This window comes from Bubalus kerabau, chromosome 16, assembly GCF_029407905.1.
Source record: "Bubalus kerabau isolate K-KA32 ecotype Philippines breed swamp buffalo chromosome 16, PCC_UOA_SB_1v2, whole genome shotgun sequence".
Lineage (NCBI taxonomy): Eukaryota > Metazoa > Chordata > Mammalia > Artiodactyla > Bovidae > Bubalus > Bubalus kerabau.
The window spans coordinates 18584436-18601292 of NC_073639.1; the positions used below are offsets into that span (position 1 = coordinate 18584436).

The 16857-nt window shown below is 42.3% G+C and overlaps 1 protein-coding gene across 8 annotated transcripts in view; it reads right to left on the reverse strand.

The window, feature by feature from the left end:
* Positions 1 to 16857, reverse strand: part of GAB1 (GRB2 associated binding protein 1) — a 126981-nt gene that overhangs the window by 96387 nt on the left and 13737 nt on the right. Inside the window, exon 1 of one of the 8 annotated variants that reach the window (XM_055550256.1) lies at positions 7711 to 7867. The exons of 4 other annotated variants lie outside the window; for them this stretch is intronic. The gene's annotated coding sequence lies outside the window, so the exon portion shown is untranslated. Of the gene's footprint in view, positions 1 to 7710; positions 7868 to 16857 lie in introns of those variants that run through there. 3 more of the 8 variants (XM_055550250.1, XM_055550257.1, XM_055550251.1) reach the window with 3 other exon arrangements.

The following is a 16857-nucleotide window of genomic DNA, read 5'->3' on the forward strand; positions in this document are numbered from 1 at the left end:
ATACAGTTCCAACAGACTGACCACTGTGCAAAAAAACGTGCCATGGGAAAGTGTCCAGCACCCCTCTGTGGGAACCATCCTGCCGCTGCCTGGAAGGCAGGCTCCTTCAAGATCAGAGATGTGGGGGGACTTCCCCAGCAGTCCTGTGGTTAAGACTCTGCCTTCCAATGCAAGGGGCACAGGTTCGATCCCTGGTTGGGGAACTAAGACCCCACATGACATGGGTGTGGTCAAAAATAAAAAAAGAAAAGATTAGCAATGTGGGGATGAGCAAGAACTCAGACCAGGGCAAAGTTGTCAGGAATGACAGAGAGAAATTATGGTTTACTCTCCCCCGCCACCCCAAACTCGCGTTCTGTCCTTCACTCAGCCACTGAGCCTGCGTATCTGGAGCATCTTCTGTAGGTCTGGCACTGTGAGAGCCCTGGGTGACATAGTAGAGACCAAAACCCACAGGTTTTTATCCTTCCAGAGCTTATAGTCTCATAGGGAAGACAGACACCGAAGGATGAGAAAGGCGAATGGGGCAAGGCTGAGTGGGGAGCAGGGAGAGGTCCGGAGCAGAGAGAGCCGAAAAGGAAGAGCATTTAGCAACATGAGGTATCATTTCCTCTTTGAGCTTCCACCTGCACTCATTTCCTCACCGGGGTGGAGGAGATGAGGGACAGGAACGAACAACTGAAAAGATGATGCAGTGGCGTTGCTCCTGGCTGACAAGGTTCTGCTGAGCTAGGTTCTCAGCTTTCCCAAGGAAACTGTGAGCTTCCTAAGGGCCTGAAGAAACTTTTTTTCCTGATGAAATCAGCCAGAGGTTTCTGTTGCTTACACCTGAAGATCCTGTCTGATATACCAAGTCATGTGACGTTTTATTACTTTGGGTCAAAGGCCACTGTAAGATTTACAGAGCAAACAAATACAGTGAGATCCTACCAGTAAGCCAGGCAATCAGAGTGAGAGGCCGAACAAGATGTTATTATTGAGCATTTCTGAAGTCATTTCTTACAAGGAACAACAGGATGAATGCATCAGCATGCTATTTTAATAGTAGTACCTAAAATACGGTGTGTGGTTTTTTTTTTTTTCCTTTTTCCAATCAGGCTGAGAGATACAGAACACTGGCCATCTCCTAAAAAGCATTCAGTTCCATTCTCACATGCTTAAGGTATCCTATGGCTCAGGAATCCCAGTCACTTCCTCCGAAGACTTGAATTTTTATCTCCCTGCTTGATTATTCCAAAGAAACTAAGATACCATTAAGCTAGCTCAGGCGATAGCATCACCTGTATTATAGACTGATAGAAAAATTTTAAGAACACACATCCTTGGGGAAAAGGCCAGGTAGGAAATGAAAAGTGTAATTTTTGAAACTAGAAAAATGTACTCATATCCTTTATCTTTAATTAGAATTGATATGTCCCCTGCAATAATCTAACTTCATTCACCTTGGATAATGCATTTATTAATAATTTCCCTTAGTCACTATAAACTGTATAGAAGTTCATGTTTCATTTTCCTTTTGGCTTATTATCAACAACTTTTACCACTGCTTCTTTAAAAAAAAAAAAATTGGCCTAGTTGTGAGGCATGTGGGATCTTAGCTTCCCAACCAGGGATCGAACCCATGCCCTCTACACTGGGAGCTCGGAGTCTTAACCACTGGACTGCAAGGGAAGTCCTTTACCACTGTACTTTGGAAAAAAAATCTTTTTCCCAATAAGACTCACATGATTTCATGAGTAGCAATCACATGAAAAACAAAACTTTGGCATATGAAAAAATTCTAACAGTAAGCAGCAGGATTCTGAGAAAAAAAGCAACGTACAAGAAAACTTTTTTTAGTATGATGGCAAGAGTTTGGGAAAAAGGAACTTACAGGAAAAAGTTTGTGCTGCCAGTTATTCAGCCACTTTTTTTTTTTTTTTTTGCTATTTTTGCAATGTCCAAGAAAAATTTATTTCCTAAACTTAATTTTATTTTCTATTTTGTTCTCCAAAGGTCTCACAATCTTCTGATTATAAACTCCAGGAGTCAACCACTATAAAGATGATAATTCCATGGATGTAGGTTTCAATTCAAAAAATAAAAAGGACAGAAAAATGTATTTTTGACCTCAAACAATAAAAGCAAATTTAAAACACCAAAAATGATGTAAAAAAAAAAAATCAGAATTGGAAGAATGTGGACTGTTTGGTAATTTTCCTGCCTCTGAATACTGATTTTTTAAAAAATGTATGTGATATATGAGATTATTCTCTCAGTATTTCAGAGAAGGACAGAGTGGTGAATCTAGTTATGCAAAGAAAGCTTCTGTCTATAAGCCAGGATTCATATGAAGTTAGATCATTTGCATGAGGCCATATAGTTTTATGCTATACTCATATAAGAACCATTTCCTCTTCTATTCTCTAAAATCATTATTAACCAGAGATACTGAAAAATCAAGCATGCTGCAACCCGCCTGACCTTCAGAAATAAGAACCTCTTTTTAGGATATTTCAAACTAAGAGTGACTCATGGCGGGTAAGCGGGTTGCTGTTAAACTGAGATCTTGAGTTAGCATTCCCTGGTCTTTCTGCTCAGAGAGAACTGTCTAAAAGGGTACAGGTGAGAGGGAGAGGCTGTAACAGGGCAGGTGGAGGTCATCACCATCACTTTAGGGTGACAAACTCTCTCTCTGGAAACCCCTGCAAACCTCAGAAAGGCCCTGTGTGGAAAAGAGAGGCATTCAAGGAAGACTTTAAGAATATCCACGAGGGGATTCCACCTTCCAGGTGGGGTGTGTGTGTGCTCAGTCGTTCAGTCATGTGCAACTCTTTGCGGCCCCACAGACTGTAGCCCTCTGGGCTCCTCTGACCATGGAATTTTCCAGAGAAGAATCCTGGAGTGGGGTGCCATTTCCCAGGCCAGGGGATCTTCCTGACCAAGGGATGGAACTAGCATCTCTTGAGTATGAAAAGGACACACTTAACATGGAATGGGACATGCAGCTCTACAGAGGGTTCAGAGAACTCACACAAGAGACCGTGCACATCTGCCAGAAAGTTCAACAGACAAGGTCAGAGGATGCAGTAAGCCTGTTATCAGGGGTGAGTGAAGCACTGTAGGTCAGCATAACCCTGCCAGGTGCAGGCACCTAAAATGCTCAGCACAAAGCACGTGGGCACGTTCTCTCGCTGTGTACCGAACTAGGAAGGGGACAAGACTCAGTCATCTAGTGGCTTCCTCCTTCCTTGTTTTCATGCTGGGCACAGATGGATGAAAACGGTCCCACTGGTATGGTGTGTCCGTTTCTGCTCGTGTACACAGCTCATCAACGGACACAGTTAACACCTGCTTTCAGGATCTGACGTTTCTGGTATCGGACAAGGCGTGCTGGTTGTCATCTGCATTGAAGAGTGGTCCTCTGGCCAGGGGTTGCTATAGTTTCACGTGGATTCCCAGTTCCTAAGGGGAAACGGAAATGTACCCACCCCCAGCCCCAGGGGGCAGAACCCGGGCCACCTGACAGCTGGGCCCCTCTGCTACATCCCTCCTTAACTACTGGTTAACTTTTAATCCATTTAAAATGTTATCCCACGTTTACTTAGCCCGGCAGTTTATAACAAACCCACCAAACAGGACAAGCCAGTCTGGGTTATATAACGTGTAAATAAGCCAGGGCGCTGAGGAGGGAGCTTAGAGCAGGATGAGCTGCAGTGATGGTTAAACTGGTTCAACCTCATGACACCTGAAGACAGCCTTTCCACTCACTGCTCCCTCCCAGAACTTCACGTCTAGAATAATGAGAAGACAAAAACCAACCCCCAAAAGTTTATCACATGTATCCCCACAAACACTGATTAATAAGTCACTAAAGGGCTTCCCTGGTGGCTCAGTGGTAAAAAGTCTGCCTGCTAATGCAGGAGACCAGGGTTTGATCCCTCCCTGCGTTGGGAGGATCCCCTGGAGAAGCAAATGGCAACCCACTCCAGTATTCTTGCCTGGAGAATCGTATGGACAGAGGAACCTCGTGGGCTCCATCTGTTCATGGATTACAAAGAGTCGGACAAGACTTAGCAACTAAACAAGTCACCACAATCAATTAAAAGGGACACTAAAGTAATATTGAGATTTCATTTAGTTTTTTTTTTTTTTTAAGCTGGTAAACCTACCAAATAACTCATATTTGGACCTAACAATATTAACATGTTCTAAAGAGATCATCAGTACCTAGTAGCTTTTCCCCACACACATATGTTATCAATTTAAATGTGGGCCAAGTGCCAGAACTCAAGTTTTACCAATGTGTTCTATGACTTGAATAAACTGTTCTATAATTTCAGACATGTACTTGTTTAAAAAACATCTTATATATCTACCATCCTCAGAGATGTTGAAGATGTACTAAATGGTGAAACTGGTAATACTGCATATTGTATTAATTCTGTAATATGAGAAACTGACACAATAGAGAAGCCTCAAGAATGTAATATTTAACATTTTATAAGAAAGAAAAACACTGAACTAACAGTTATTCATTTTAACCCTACATTGCTTCATGAATTACATGATTACAATCATCAATAAATTTTTTTCTTTTAAACAGGCTCTTAGGAATCAACTGGAAAAAAAAAAAAAAAGAAAAGCTATGAAGACTCAAAGTTGGGAATTCCTTGGCAGTCCAGTGGTTAGGACTCCATGCTCTCACTGCCAAGAGCTGGGGTTAAGATTCTGCATGCCAAAAAAATATTATATTAAAAAAAAAGAATCAAAGTTTTATCTGTATAATTAGTTAGGAGTAGATGGTGATTGTGTAAATATAAAAATCATATACACACTGAAAACACTACAAAGAAATTAGTGAAGTTCAACAAAAGGTGACTGAAATTTAATAACTGTGGTCTAGACATTTAAAAGCATATACATTTATACACACACACATGATTGGCCTACAACATGTAAATATATAGGCTCATTATAATATCTGTAAAACATTTAGGGCTCAGTTTAATGTACCAGAGTTCCTTTTTAGGTTCGCATTTTTTAAGTTTTTTTTTTTAATAGCTATGATCAAATTTGTTCTTTCTTGGTTTTGATACTCCATATTTGTGATTTTAAAAAATCAGTCCAGACTTCCCTGGCGGTCTAGCAGCTAAGACTCTGCACTCCGAATGCAGGGGGCCTCAGTCTGGTCCCTGGTCAGGAAACTAGATCCCACATGGCGCAAATAAAATTCACATGCCATGACCAAGACCCACTGCAGCCGAGTAAATAAATATTTTAAAAAAATCAGTCTTAAGGACTACCTTTGAAGAGATTAAAAACACACACACATACACACAAAGCTCCAACCAGAAGAAAAAAAAAAAAAACTTTTCTGACAAGCCTATTAAATGTACATTTAACATGGTATGGCAAAACCTGTCACGGGAGGAGCGAGCCCTGGCGTCGTTAGGCTGTATCTTTCCACTCCTGAGAGCGCAGCGGGGGCAGGGTGGCAAACCGGCCTGACCTATGGAAATGACCACACTGTGGCGAGCACCCAGAGCTTCAGCTGATTGCAGATTTAAACGCCACTTTTCTTTGTCATCCCTACCCACCCTTCAGTGCAATACGGGGAAAAAAAAATCAAAGGAAATGGTTTTTGAAAAAGCTCCCTAGTGATTTTGATACTCCCCTGAGGATACTCCTGAGCATCAGTATGTGAGTGAGCGATGGTTGCTCAGTCATGTCTGACTCTCTGCGACCCCTATGGATTGTAGCCAGCCCAGTTCCTCTGTGCATGGAATTTCTAGGCGAAAATACTGAAGCAGGTAGCCATCCCCTTCTTCAGGGGATCTTCCTGACCCAGGGATGGAACCCGGGTCTCCTGCATTGTAGGCAGATTCTTTACCGTCTGAGTTACCAGCGAAGTCTTGGTGGGAGCCCAATATACTGCTCCCCTAAATAAGAACTAGAGAACGGAGCACTGCCTCATCTCACCCTGGAACGTACTACATCCAAATACCTGAGAACCCCTGGTTTCAACTGACTGCTCCCCTGACTAGTTTTAGAGCCCACAGTTGTGGTTGCAACCAGACAGGTATCAATGCAAAGCCAAGCGTGATACAGGCCCCCAAAAGAGAACCTTGTAAATAAAGACTGCTTCTCTGATCCACAGAGCTGAACCAAGCTGCCATCTTTATGATCTGAGCATCTACTGGGTAGGAGTTGACTCCACAGACGCCCTAGTCTATCCTGTCTGTCCTGTTCCCATCATTTGTGTCCACATGATAAGTCTGCAGAGGAGTGGCCCCAGCGAGGCTCACGGAAAGAGCTTCGGGACTAATTCTGCAGAAACAAAACCCAGGCAGAACAGGAACTCAAACTCACCCCGGAGAGATTACCAAAAGCTATTTGTCAGACAAGTCCTACGGTACTATTCCCAAAAAAATGCACAAAGGTGGTGGAAAGAGAAATTTTTTCAGAATTTGAAGGGGAGGAAAAAAGAGTTATTTTGTTCAGAGGGTAAGGGAAGTATCCTAAATGGCATCTTCTAAACTGTTACCCCTCCAAAAAGAAAAACATTTTACAGGCTCCAATCTCCACACTCCTCCCAGAAATTCCCATGGCTCACTTGGCAGGCCTCCAGGTTGCCTAGCTTAGCTGGCAAATATTCAAGTAGTTATTCCAGATATGTTAATGAGGATACCAGGGTGCTCCCATCACGTCACCCCACCCTCCCTTTCTTTGTGTGAACTGAACCTGTGCAGGTTAAAACAGGCGTGCCAAACACTTGCTAAGTGAGGTTACTGACTGTTGGCTAAGTGACTGCCAATTTAAAATAAGCACTGAGGGAGAATGGCTTTGCTCAAATGTATGTTGTCTTTCAAAAGGAATATTTTGAATGTTCAACTCACTCCCACTCCCATATTCTTCTTTGAGATAAAAATATAAGCATTAATGATTTACATTCTTTCAGTACCATATTCAGAGTACCTTAAGGATTCCAAGGTGCTTGCTTTACGAGTATTCCTTTAAAAGCAACTCTCCAAAATCCAAAACCAAGAGAGGATATATGTATACATAGTTGATTAACTTTGCGGTACCATAGAAACTAACACAATATTGTAAAGCAACTATACTCCAATAAAATTTTAAACATTTTTTAAAAACATTTTTAAAAAAATTTTTAAAAAAGGAAAAGAAAAACTACTTCCCAGTGACATATGTTTGATTCCACAAATGAAGAAACAGAATTAGTGATTACACATTGGGAAAGATAATAACTGGAAATCACGGGCAGGTTTATTAATTTGTTAATTTATCAGGTAATAAACTTAATCAACACTAGCTCTTCAGCCCAACATCAAGTATTTCCTTTGTATACTCAAATCACAAAGCCAAACAGCTACTTATTTTTGGTTAGCCTGTATTCTAAAAATCTCAAAATTTTCCCCACAAAATCAGACTACCTAAAAAGTTTCATTCCCCTTTCTTCCTGCCTCCCAAAAAGCTTTAACTTGTTTCTTCATCCACACAGACATTCCACACATAGTCTGAATATTAAAACAGGCCAGGCAGCTTCACTGTCAGCAGAATGGAAAGTGCCAGTTCCAAAAAAATCTCAACATCGCCTGGTCCCTAAATTAGTCCCCAAATCACCGGGCCTTACACAGGAAATCAGGATCCAGTATCTTAAGTTAAAAATTAAAGGGAGGTTGGAAGAAAAGTATAAATGGGATTACATACCTACCCAGGGTGACTCACGCTCGTATGCTCAAGATTAAACTAAGCACAGACTCTACAATCAGGAAGGAATTTTTCCTCTGGGGCAGAAAGGGGCGTGGGATTTCCAATGGGCAATGAAGTAGGATCATCTGTGTGGATCAGGTGAGCAAATTCCACACAATTAACTTCCTACTACAAGGAAGGAGGGCTTCCCAAGTGGCTCAGTGGTAAAAGAATCCACCTGTCAATGCAGGAGCCGCAGGAGACTTGTGTTAAATCCCTGGGTTGGGAAGATCCCTTGGAGGAGGAAATGGCAACCCACTCCAATATTCTGGCCTGGAGAATCCCCTGGACAGAGGAGCCTGATGGGCTACAGTCCATAGAGTTGAAGAGAGCAGGACATGACTGAAGTGACTTAGTACACAGGCATGCCAGTATTCTTGCCTGAAAAATTCCATAGACAGAGGAGCCCGGTAGACTACAGTCCATGGGGTCACAAGGAGTCGGGCACGACTGAGCACACACGTGCAAGGAAGGAGCAAACGCAGATGAGGTGCAGGCCTTCCCAAACAGTGCCGGTCTAAAGGCCCTTCAGATGTTTTCAAGACTCCAGAGGCAAGACATAGAAGCAAAGAGAGACTGGGGTGGCACGACCATGTCAATACACTTACCATTACTGCACAGTGCACTTAAAATTTAGTAAGAGGGTAAATTTTATGTCATGTGGGGATTTTTTTACAGTTAAAAATAATTAAAAAAAAAAAAAAGTAAGAAACTGGGCTGAACCTATCACAGTCACAGCTCTCCAGGGCAGCTAAAATGCTCGAATTTTGGAAAGTGCAATAGCGTACTGAAGATGCAGATGTCACTGCTTGGGGTTGGCCCTGGGCCGGCTGTCACGAAGTCTGTGTCCATGATTTCCTCTGCCTGCTGAAACCAACTGGCCTTCAACCTGGGCTATTTCCTTGGCCTCAATTCTCTAGGTCCTCATTTTTCTCACTGAGAATGGGATGAGTAGTTAGGTTTTTCTCCTTTCACTACTTTTCTTAAAGTTACCATCCATGAGTCATTTCTTCTCCTTAAGTATTTCAATAAAGATCTCAAAGTTATGAAATTTTGTTCTGCTTTGGAAAATTATGGTTTAGAAACACAACAGACTCTCTATAAACAGGAATGTTTGCAAGTCGAGAGCTTTATCTGAAACATTAAAAATACTGCCATATCCATGTTCCAACATCCCTTAGTTAATAAGAACATGGGTTTCTCAACATACAACCATTTCTCTAGCTTAGGAATAAAAGTCACACTTGCTAAAATATTTAGTGTACATAAAACCTATCATAAAAGATTTATCTTTTAGTTGTTTAAGAATCACTAAAAGCAGTAAGGAGACACTAAACTTTTAAATATACCTGAGTGACTGAACTGAACTGAGCACTAAATAAAAATCATATCTTAAAACACAGAGACAAAGTACCAACATCCATGAATTTTAAGTTAATCTAAGCATTTTCTATTCAAATATAAAATCATTAGAAGTTAAATATGTATATTCAGTTTAATAATGTCTTATTTAATTCTGAAAAAGACATCTCCCTTTAGTAACTTAAGCAAAGGGCAATACCTCTACTTACCTAATATTTTACAACTTCTGCTAATATTTCATAACTTTTTAATAAATAGTTTATAATTTTTTTTCCTATATGCTGAACCAAAACCAGAAAACTTTAAGTTAAAAGACTCCCACTGAAAATTTGTAAGCTATGTATATTTTTACACTGCACTTGGATGGCTACTTAATGTTGTGGTTCTCCCCAAGAGCATTTATACTTGTTTTCAGCAAATTTAAATATTCATTGGAAACATCTACCACTGTGTTAAACAACATATGGATTAGAATAAATTCTAGAAAAAATAACTAGACATATCAAGAGACTCCTAAGAAAAGAGGTCTTCCAAGTATATGGATTTAAAACTCAGAAAAGCAAGACAGTAAGGTCACCTGGCATAAAAAGAACAAGTCGGGAGCCCAGCCTTCAATTCTTCATGCAGGACAGACGTCACAGTAGTCTAGCTTTTCTTGGGAGAAGCTGGTTCCAGGACCCCACCAGCAGCCAGCCACAGTCCTTCTATTCACTTCGGGAACAAAGTGATCTACTAACTCAACGTACTTGAACTTGAACTCTCAGTGCAATGAAAGGGTGTGGTAGACACTTCATTTAATAACAATAATGATACTAAACACTTACAAAGCAGATGGGAAGATTCTCTAAGACCTTGTGGGCAGATGGACAGAGTAGAGTAGCTAAGAGGCTGAAGGGTTCCTGAGTAAGGAAAGGAAGGGAAGGAAGAGAATGAGGAGGTTGGGGGAAAGAAAGGAAGGAGGAAAGGTCAGCCAGCTGAGGGTGGTGAAAAGACTGCAGTACACTCTGGGTTCCCACAGTGGAAACATGAGCACTTTGACATAGAACTGGTTAGGGTAAAGTAAATGCAAAGAACACCTTGATGAAGAGATGGTTAGAGCAGAGGCAGGAAGGATTTAACAAAAGCTGATGACGGTCAAGTTTAGGTTCAAAGAAATAGAACATATACATTACACACAGGGAGAGAGAGAGACAGACAGAAATTTGAGAACAAAACTATAGTCAAGCAGAACTATTTTAAGGCCCTTTTACAAACCAACCATGTCTCAACTAATCAAAAATTAGGGCAAACCAGACATGTACTATAATGACAATGGGAAAAAATATCTGAAATTAGAACTATCCCAGGAAATCTGGACTGTGTATTAATAATATGCTTTCAGATCCAATAACCAGAAAAACCAGAACTTCTGGCAAGCAGTTAATCCTCTGTCACCTCTCCTCTCCGTCTCTAAGCCATTCAGAAAACTCAATTCAGGAATGTACATTCTTTTTCCAATCGATACCTACACAATAGCTTCCTTGATTTCGTAACATCTTTGAGTTTCTTGGCGATGGTTAGGTACCTTCTCATATTCTAACCTTTCCAAAAATTCCCTTTCCCTTTTGTCATCGAGAAGAGTTTGATCAAAATCACTGTAGGAAAACACTAAGCACATATTTTTTTTCTTTTATTATTTATTTTTTTAAACACATTTTTAAAAAGCATCAAACGTATTGCCCTCATCTCACAGATAACAGGTAGAAGTTCCTTTCTGAGTTTTGATTCTTGCCTGTCTATCCCACTCTCTAGTCACGTTTACTTCCATGGGCTTTTCTTTCTTCTCGCATTTTTTTCTCCATGCTAACTTAGCATTTCTCTGAGTGTAAGTTAAAAGACCACCTATATCAGAATCAGCCGAGATCTGAATCAGAAAATGCAGTTTTCTGGGCCCCTACTGAGATTTACGACAAGTTTCAAAAGAGGGGTAGGGCTGCAGAATTTTTATTTCAGAAGTCACCCTGGTGATTGGTCTGCATACGAAAGCTTGAGGACCACTGCCCCCAAACCCTTGATTCTTCCTGCACCAAAGGACACAGGGACTCCACGGGACCATATAAACAAGTGCCATCAGAGGAGCCAGCCGAGAAGACAGAGCAGTGCGGTAGTTCTGATCACCTTCCTTTTGAAATACAGATGGAAGCAGCAAGGAAGTGTGGAGACTGAACTAACTGAGACATCAGCACAAATGCAGGCTCGTCAGCCCTGCTCTGTGGCTGCTGCCAATTATAGTAGCCAGACCGGCAAGGGGACTGATTACATGTAATTTATAAAAAGTAAACAAGCTGAGCGGCTTGTGAACAATGAAGGGTGATAGTCAAGCCAAGAGGTAATAAAAAGCATGAATAAATGACTCAGCATCCCCCTCCCCACCCAGACAACAATTGGTTATATTCCAGCTAGGATCAGCACAGAAAGAAAAAAACAAACAAACCTGTATTTGGGGGAATGATATAAATGATAATAGACCATGTATCATGGGAGAAAGATTTATGTCTCTCACTGGAACCCTTGTGACAGGGCTGCACAGACCCAAACTTTGGGGGTTCTACAGCTCAGCTGTCTAAGTTGCTTTTTGTCAATCTTATTAAAGCCAGAAAAGGAAGTGCCTGTGTCCAGGGCTGCAACACAGCCCTGCATCTGAATTGTGGCTTTTAAAGGAAACATGGGGAAATAAAGCAAATGAATTACACAGTTGTCGGAACCAGGTTTTATGAAGGATTCTTCTACGTGAGTGTTTCCCAACTTCAGCCCTGTTGGTATCTGGGGCTGGGGCATGCTTGGTTGTTTAGCAGCCGGATGTTTAGCAGCATCTTGCCCTCAACCAGGGCTTCCCAGGCGGCTCAGAGGAAAAGAATCCACCTGCCAATGCAGGAGACACAGGAGGTTTGGGTTCGGTCCCTGGGTTGGGAAGATTCCCCTGGAGGAGGAAATGGCAACCCATGCGAGTATTCTTGCCTGGAAATCCCATGGACAGAGGAGCCTGGTGGGCTACAGTCCACAGGGTTGCAAACAGTAGAACATGACTGAGCACACATACCATACCCTATAGCCTCAACCTACCAGCCACCAGTAGCACCCCCAGTGGTGACAACCAAAAAACATCTCCTCCAGAAATTGCCAAATGTTCCCAGTGGGGCAAAATCACCATCCCACTGGCACTAAAAGTCATTGCTGTACACAGACACATCATGGGGAACTGTGCATTATAGTGAAGTAGCTTGAGGACCAGATTTTTGATATAATAAATATCTCATGATTTTTGCTTTCAAATATATATATATGATCTTCTCTGGTGGCTCAGATGGTAAAGAATCAGTCTACAACACAGGAGACCCAGGTTCGATCACTGGCTCAGGAAGATTCCCTGGAAAAGGAAATGGCAACCCACTCCAATATTCTTGCTTAGAAAATTCCATGGACAGAGCAGCCTGGAGGGCTACAGTCAATGGGGTCACAAAGAGTTGGACACAACTGAGCAACTAACACACACACACACACACACACACACAATCAGTTCAGTCGTGTCCGACTCTTAGCGACCCCATGGACTGCAGCACGCCAGGCTTCCCTGTTCATCACCAACTCCCGGAGCTTGTTCAAACTCATCTCCATTGAGTTGGTGATGGCATCCAACCATCTCATCCTCTGTCGGCCCCTTCTCCTCCTGCCTTCAATCTTTCCCAGCATCAGGGTCTTTTCCAACGAGTCCATTCTTCACATCAGGTGGCCAAGAGATTGGAGTTTCAGCTTCAGCATCAGTCCCTCCAATGAATATTAGGACTGATTTCCTTTAGGACTGACTAGTTTGATCTCCTTGTAGTCCAAGGGACTCTCAAGAGTCTTCTCTAACACCACAGTTCAAAAGCATCAATTTTTCAGTGCTCAGCTTTCTTTATGGTCCAACTCTCGCATCCATTCCATACATGACTACTGGAAAAACCATAGCTTTGACTAGATGGAACTTTGCTGGCAAAGTACTGTCTCTGCTTTTTAATACAGTGTCTAGCTTTTTTTCCTCAAAACCTATGACCAACATAAACTCTACATATAAGTTAAATAACACACACATACATACACACATATATGCCTCTTAAGTTCACAAATCTAGTTTTTAAAATATTTTTCCATTACCAGGGACTATAATACACAATCGTAATACATTAGGGAGCTATTCAAACTACCACAAACATGCCACATAAGAAAATAACTGAGGGGGCTTCTCGCCTGTCCTAGTCACAATCAATCAGCTGTCTACTTTATCACCAGAGGATTTCTGTTCGCTTAACAAAGCCAAGGTATCCATCAGGCACAGGTCACCAAGTGTTAGAGCCCATAAGACTTTAAGGAGCCCATGAAAAGTGTCTTAATAGGATTTTTAAAAAAAATCAGAATAAAAAAATGAACATCATAAGAATAACGGCTCAGTTCAGTTCAGTTCAGTCACTCAGTTGTGTCCGACTCTTTGCAACCCCATGAATTGCAGCACACCAGGCCTCCCTGTCCATCACCAACTCCCAGAGTTCACCCAAACTCACGTCCATCAAGTCAGTGATGCCATCCAGCCATCTCATCCTCTGTCATCTCCTTCTCCTCCTGCCCCCAATCCCTCGCAGCATCAGAGTCTTTTCCAATGCGTCAACTCTTCGCATGAGGTGGCCAAAGTACTGGAGTTTCAGCTTTAGCATCATTCCTTTCAAAGAACACCCAGGACTGATCTCCTTCAGAATGGACTGGTTGGATCTCCTTGCAGTCCAGGGGACTCGAAAGAGTCTTCTCCAACACCATGGTTCAAAAGCATCAATTCTTCTGTGCTCAGCTTTCTTCACAGTCCAACTTTCACATCCATACATGACCACTGGAAAAACCATAGCCTTGACTAGACGGACCTTTGTTATCAAAGTAATGTTTCTGCTTTTGAATATGCTATCTAGGTTGGTCATAACTTTCCTTCCAAGGAGTAAGTGTCTTTTAATTTCATGGCTGCAATCACCATCTGCAGTGATTTTGGAGTCCAAAAAAATAAAGTCTGGCACTGTTTCCACTGTTTCCCCATCTATTTCCCATGAAGTGATAGGACCAGATGCCATGATCTTCGTTTTCTGAATGTTGAGCTTTAAGCCAACTTTTTCACTCTCCACTTTCACTTTCATCAAGAGGCTTTTGAGTTCCTCTTCACTTTCTGCCATAAGGGTGATGTCATCTGCATATCTGAGGTTATTGATATTTCTCCCGGCAATCTTGATTCCAGCTTTGTGCTTCTTCCAGACCGCCATTTCTCATGACGTACTGTGCATAGAAGTTAAATAAGCAGGGTGACAATATACAGCCTTGACATACTCCTTTTCCTAGTTGGAACCAGTCTGTTGTTCCATGTCCAGTTCTAACTGTTGCTTCCTGACCTGCATATAGTTCTCTCAAGAGGCAAGTCAGGTGGTCTGGTATTCCCATCTCTTCCAGAATTTTCCAGTTTATTGTGATCCACACAGTCAAAGGCTTTGGCATAGTCAATAAAGCAGAAATAGATGTTTTCCTGGAACTCTCTTGCTTTTTCCATGATCCAGCAGATGTTGGCAATTTGATCTCTGGTTCCTCTGCCTTTTCTAAAACCAGCTTGAACATCTGGAAGTTCACGGTTCATGTATTGCTGAAGCCTGGCTTGGAGAATTTCGACCATTACTTTACTAGCGTGTGAGATGAGTGCAATTGTGCAGTAGTTTGAGCATTCTTTGGCATTGCCTTTCTTAGGGATTGGAATGAAAACTGACCTTTTCCAGTCCTGTGGCCACTGCTGAGTTTTCCAAATTGGCTGGCATATTGAGTGCAGCACTTTCACAGCATCATCTTCCAGGATTTGAAATAGCTCCACTGGAATTCCATCACCTCCACTAGCTTTGTTCGTAGTGATGCTTCCTAAGGCCCACTTGACTTTACATTCCAGGATGTCTGGCTCTAGGTGAGTGATCACACCATCGTGATTATCTGGGTCATGAAGATCTTTTTGTACAGTTCTTCTGTGTATTCTTGCCATCTCTTCTTAATATCTTCTGCTTCTGTTAGGTCCATACCATTTCTGTCCTTTATCGAGCCCATCTTTGCATGAAATGTTCCCTTGCTTTCTCTAATTGTCTTGAAGAGATCTCTAGTCTTTCCCATTCTGTTGTTTTCCTCTATTTCTTTGCATTGATCGCTGAGGAAGGCTTTCTTATCTCTCCTTGCTATTCTTTGGAACTCTGCATTCAAATGCTTATATCTTTCCTTTTCTCCTTTGCTTTTTTACTTTTCTTCTTTTCACAGCTATTTGTAAGGCATCCCCACACAGCCATTTTGCTTTTTTGCATTTCTTTTCCATGGCGATGGTCTTGATCCCTGTCTCCTGTACAATGTCACGAACCTCCGTCCATAGTTCATCAGGTGCTCTATGTATCAGATCCAGTCCCTTAAATCTATTTCTCACTTCCACTGTATAATCTAAGGAATTTGATTTAGGTCATACCTGAATGGTCTAGTGGTTTACCCTACTTTCTTCAATTTAAGTCTGAATTTGGCAATAAGGAGTTCATGATCTGAGCCAGTCAGCTCCCTAACAGCTACCTACTAATAAATCCACCTTGGAATATATTCATCTTTATCTGGATATGATTGCAAAATAAAATTTTTATTCTTTTTTTGGGGGGGGGAGGGAACCCACAAGGGCAAAAGTACCAGGGGCTCAATGAATAATCACGTGGACCTGGCCTCTAAATGGGAAGCAAGGAATTAAACAAACAAGTGCAATCTGTGGTGATGGATGCTGTGCTGCAGGAATGACGAAGCATCAATGGAGGACAAAACAGATACTCTGGGTCCACAGGGTCTGCATGGATGAGTGATGCTGGTGGTGGCGAGTTCAGGGGAGGTTCCAGGGGTAGCCTGGGAGTGGAGGCAGAGAGGGTGGGGCCAGGAATTCCTGGCAGAGAGAAGCACACAGTGCAGGTCAAGAACAGCGTGATCGATCACGAGGCCAAGTGGGGACCTGGAAGTTCAGGACAGCTGAAGCAGAACGCGTGAGAGAGGAGGAAGTACCTGCAGGGCCCACATCACAGAAAGCCCTGCCAGCCAAGAGAGAGGGGGTTTGAGCATTCCTCCGAGCAAAGGAACCCTGCAGGGCAGCCTCAAACTGGGACTATCAGATCTGGGTTTCAGAAAGGCTGTACTGGCTGCCCTGATGAAGACAGTTTGACACAAGGACGGGCTTCCCAGGTGGCACTAGTGGCAAAGAACCCACCTGCCAATGCAGGAGATGTAAGAGACACAGATTTGATCCCTGGGCCGGGAAGATCCCCTGGAGGAGGAGATAGCAACCTACTCCAGTATTCTTGCCTGGAGAATTCCCTAGGCAGAGGAGCCTGGAAGGTTACAGTCCGTGGGGTTGCAAAGAGCCAGACATGACTTAGTGACTAAACAACAAATATCTATATGTCAATAGATATCACTATATTAATACCTATGCATTGGTATAGATGGGCTTCCTCAGTGGCTCAGTGGTAAAGAATATACTTGCAATGCAGGAGATGCAGAAGACATGGGTTTGAATCTTGGATTGGGAAGGTCCCCTAAAGGAGAGCATGGCACCCCTCCAGTATTCTTACCTGGAGAATTCCATGGATAGAGGAGCCTGGCAGGCCTCAGCCCCTGGGGTTGCAAAGAGTCAGACACAACTGA